Source organism: Procambarus clarkii, chromosome 30 (assembly GCF_040958095.1).
Source record: "Procambarus clarkii isolate CNS0578487 chromosome 30, FALCON_Pclarkii_2.0, whole genome shotgun sequence".
Lineage (NCBI taxonomy): Eukaryota > Metazoa > Arthropoda > Malacostraca > Decapoda > Cambaridae > Procambarus > Procambarus clarkii.
In genome coordinates this window covers 1,197,441-1,202,334 of record NC_091179.1, presented here as the reverse complement: position 1 = coordinate 1,202,334, position 4,894 = coordinate 1,197,441, and positions in this window count along the sequence as shown.

The following is a 4,894-nucleotide window of genomic DNA, read 5'->3' as shown; positions in this document are numbered from 1 at the left end:
GAAGAGCAAATGTATAGCATAGCAGTAGCAGGAGCCACCCACATCTTCACAGACGGATCGGTGGACACAGAAAATGAGAGTGCTGGCGCTGCTCTTTGCACGACCAGCGTTCAGGCATATTGGAGACTGGGAGGACTAGTATCATCAACCCAAACTGAGCTGTTTGCCATACAACAGGCATTCGCATATGTGATTGCACAAAACACTCAAAATGCAATCATACACACAGACTCAAAAGCTGCACTTCAAATACTAGGACAAAAACAGTGGAAAGATAATGTGGAAATAATTACCACCATTTTGTATCAAGGAGCAGTCGCTAAAGGCAAAGGCCTCAACATAACTTTAAACTGGATCCCATCCCATATTGGAATCCCATTAAATGAAAAAGCTGATGAAATTGCTAAATTGGCAACTCGTCATCCAGTGATACATAAAACAATTCAACCCAGCCTAGAGAACATAAAAAACATCATCACCAAAAAACTCTCACATCTCAACAAAGCCTACCTGCACCAGAGAATAGCTGAAGGTTCGCCATCTGCAACATGGTATCTTCAGGCAACCAAATTAGAAAGGTTAAATATCCCAAAAGGAATCCACAGGGAAATAGCAGTTAGGCTATATAGACTACGTCTAGGTTACAGATGCAACTGGGAGATTGGTGAACCCGACAGAGAGAGTGCATCTTCTGCCAAACTGTCACAGAAAAGCCATTACTTCACTATCTTCTGGAATGTGAAGCAACCAATGACCTTAGAAGAGCTTTAAGAGTTCCTGAATCATGCAGTGGCCACCCTGAAGCCATCAACACAGCCACTCTCCTGGTCAACAAAGGTGTCCAGCAGCTGGACACCCTCATAAAGACTGTGAAGCAGTATCCTCCCCCACGATAACAGCTGATGGTTAAATGCAACCTCAGAATACTGAGAAAAAAAATTGTACCACTTACGGGCTATTCATGCCCGTGCCACCTCTTGGGTGGCTTAATCTTTATCAATCAATCAATCAATCAGTTCTATTCAGTTGTGTATTTGTAAACTAAAGTCTTTGAAAATGTAATAAGTTTTACGAAACGCGCTCGTGTCGCGTCAGACTAGAAATAAAAATGAATTTTGGAGAATTGATTTTTGATTTACCTCCAACAGTGAAAAGAAATGTACGAAAGATTGAGAAAATTTGTGTTAGAATTATTAATCTTACTTTTTCGGTCATATTTAATAATATATGTCTTCAGGAAAGACTGCTACCAAAATATACTAATATATATATATATATATATATATTATATATATATATATATATATATATATATATATATATATATATATATATATATATATATATATATATATATATTGAATATGACCGTCTTCTGTGTTGCCAACACAGAAGACAATGTCCAACATAACAGGCCAATTACACTGGATTAATCTTTGTGTTTAGATAGGAGATGCCTCGTATGGGCCAATAAGCCTTCTGCAGCCCCTATGTTTATCCCTTATGTATCCCCCCATGTTTTCACCTTCATTGTATTATCACCTGACCTAATGCGGGTATAAAATCAACTAGTATTGTAAGATCTGTTCACTTGAGAATGAACCATGGAGGTTCGAAACGTCGTGCAAATTATACAAATTAGTGTAATACACTCTATAGTAAATCACTTCTTTTCTTCACCTTAAAAGTACGAAAATGAGTTTTGGAGAACTCCTATTTCAATTAAGCCCTGATGCTAAGAAAATAGTTAGAGGGATAGAAGCCCTAAACCAGAAAATAATAAATACAGAATATGCGGTCATATTCAATGAAACATGTTTGAAAGAAAACCTGCTGCCAGTATACACCAATATATATATATATATATATATATATATATATATATATATATATATATATATATATATATATATATATATATATATATATATATATATATATATATATATATATATATATATATATATATATATATAATATATAGTGAGGGTACCACCTCTGGTGCCAATGTGAGGACCCATAGCCTCGGAGAAGAAAATAAAAAGTATTCAGAGGAGACCTTGTGGTCTCTCACTGAACACTAATATTATCCTCTCCTACCACCCCCATTCTTTTGTATACACACATATATATTTGCTTTATTTGAGCCTTGTTACAAAAAAGGAGTTACATATAGGTTACAAAGATGGTTATCATAGGTTGTCGAGTTCCTCCAGCTCCTCGGATGGCTGGCAGGAACCCTGGATGCAGTGCGCATTTCCCCTCTGTATCACCACGCTGAGGCGCTGGAAAAGAAAGCTCGCAGCTCTAGGGTCCCTTGTTGTTTCAATGAGCCTAGAACCCAGTTCCTTCAAAAAACTGGTAGCACTTTTACCCCAGGCGCCGAGTGTCTCAGAAGCAATGGGGACAAAATTGTAGTGGTGATCCAGTTCTCTATACTTACGGGATTTGGCTGCTTCCCTGTGGGTGGCAGCGCCACCTGGTTGTGCAACATTGAGGTTAATGTAGGTGTTAGCCAGGGTTGATACGCACGTGTAGTCCCATACCAACTGCTTGCCATACTTCCAGGGGTTCACTGTGATACCATCCGGGCGACCAATAAGAGCATCAGAGTTACGGGGCGTTAGGTAACGGGGCTCTCTTTCAGCTGGGCATCCAGCTGTGGTGAGGCTCCTCTTGATGATGTCGTTAACTTCACTGTGCCTCGAGTGCCATCCCCCTGTGCTTTCGCAGAGTAGGCCATGGTGGCCGTACCTGTCAGCCATCACCTCGCTGAAATACACCTATATCTGATGTGGATTGGGGCAGCAAGGCGAAGGGCCACAGCAATTCGGAGGGCGTGTGGTGTGAGACGCGTGCCAGTTGCCGACATTGGGGTTGCTAACAGGAAATCCCCTGCATGTGGAGCTGCTACTGCTGTGAGGCGAGCAATGTCGTGTTGTGTTGTTGCAGCACCCATGCACTCTGCAGTAACTTGGTCTACAATGGGGCCATCCCAGCTGGATTGCTTGTGGGCTTTGGGGATGATGGTTGAGATGATGGGCCTGCACGAGAGGCCCACTCTGTGGCACAGCGTGTAAAATTGGGATCATGTACACCTGCCAGGTGATGTAAGTTGGCAGGTAGAATTTCCTTCACAAGGTCGTCGGATGCTGATAAGGAGGACAGGAAGGCTGGAACAGCGATTTGTGTTGCTGTTCGAACTCCGAGGCCCCCAAGTCTTACGGGAAGAGAGGCTTGTTTCCACTGTAGGTCATCAAGAGAGAGGTTAAGGGCTTTTTCTAGCATTGATTTCAGTAACCGGTCATACTCACTTAGTTTTTGGCTGCTGTAAGATGGTGAACACCTCAGAAAGTAGGTTAACCTGGGGAGGGACAGACATCTGGTGATGAGGTAGAGTGCATCATGAGCATCAATATCCTCAATCCTCCCATCCATCTTCTTAAGGTCAGCGATTTTCTTATCAAGGACCTCATCGATGGCTTTCAACCCCAGGGGAGCTCCTAGGAGTGTGCTGTCTTCAGGTTTAGTTTTATGGATATTTGGTAGAAGACCCTCTATTCTCTCTACGGTGCCCTGGTTGGAACATATTATTTCACATTTAGAAGGGTTCAGGGTGAGGCCTAAAACTGCACCTTGCTCCTGGATTTTTCTGATGTCCTCCAGGAGGGAGTCTTGGGAACCAGCTAGGGTACCATCATCCAAGAACCAGATGTTAAGCTCGCTGGACAGGACCTCTGTGACTTGTTTGATGACTAAGCAGAAAAGGAGAGGAGCAAGGGGGTCACCCTGTTGGACGCCTTCTCGCGAGTCAATTTCATGTTCGCCAAAAAGTAGCTTAAGGTCCATACTGTAGCATGAATGTACAAAAGGGTAGAGGGAAGGGAAATGACTATGAACCGCACGGAGTACAGCATCCCTCCGCACCAAATTGAAGGCATTTTTGAAATCTAGCTTGATAAGGGCCTTTTCGTCTGTGATGTTGGCGATGAAGGCTCGAGCTGCATGGGCTGCCGCCTCACACCCTTGTGGAATACCGAACCCGAGCTGTTTTGGCTTCAGCATGTTAGCCGCTGCATCACTAACTGTTCTTGCAGCTGCCTTTGCGACGAGACGCCAGAGAGAATTGCCCACAGCTATCGGCCTGATCCCTCCATCCTTTTTCTTTAGAGCACAGAGAGATGCTCCAAAAAAGATAGGTCTTATGGTCGCTGGTATGTTGCCAGCTAGACATGTGTTGGTGAATCTGGTTAGTTCCACCAAGAGGTTCTTTGCAATGTCACCCAGTGCAGGGTTGAGCATTTGCTTGAGGTGGTTGGGTTTTAGTCCTGTGAACCCACCTGCTGATCCTGTTGGGAAGGACATGGCTGCTTTATGGACCACAGATTCAGCCACCCAGAGAGGTTCTGCTCCGGTAGCCCCCACTTGTACAATGTCGTCCTCACGCGGAGCCCTGGGTGGGTGTTTCCCTTAGGGCTTGAGCTGTTGCGGCATCTCTGTCGGCAATTGAGTCCTCACTGGTGATGACTCTTATTGCGCCAATAGTGTTTCCTTCTTCTATTTTCTTGGTGACTGATGTTCTGATTTTTGATGTCTCGGATATGCCACTGTTGCTCTTCCTGCCGTGGGTGTTTCTCGCGCGAGTGGGAAGGCGCACCTGGTTGTCCTCCCTGGGAATATCATTTATAGCTTTGAAGACTGAGGCAGCTAAGGTCTTGTCTCTCCTTGCAGGGGTGGCTAGACATATGTTGCCAAACAGTAGGAGGTTGTGCCATGCTTGGGTCGTTCCAGGAGAGTCGTTGACCTTTCTCAGGAGGGCAGATAATTTGGCTGCTGCATGGGGGCGGGCTGCTTTAGGGATGTGTTGCAAGGTTCTGGCTGATGTTGCTTTGAT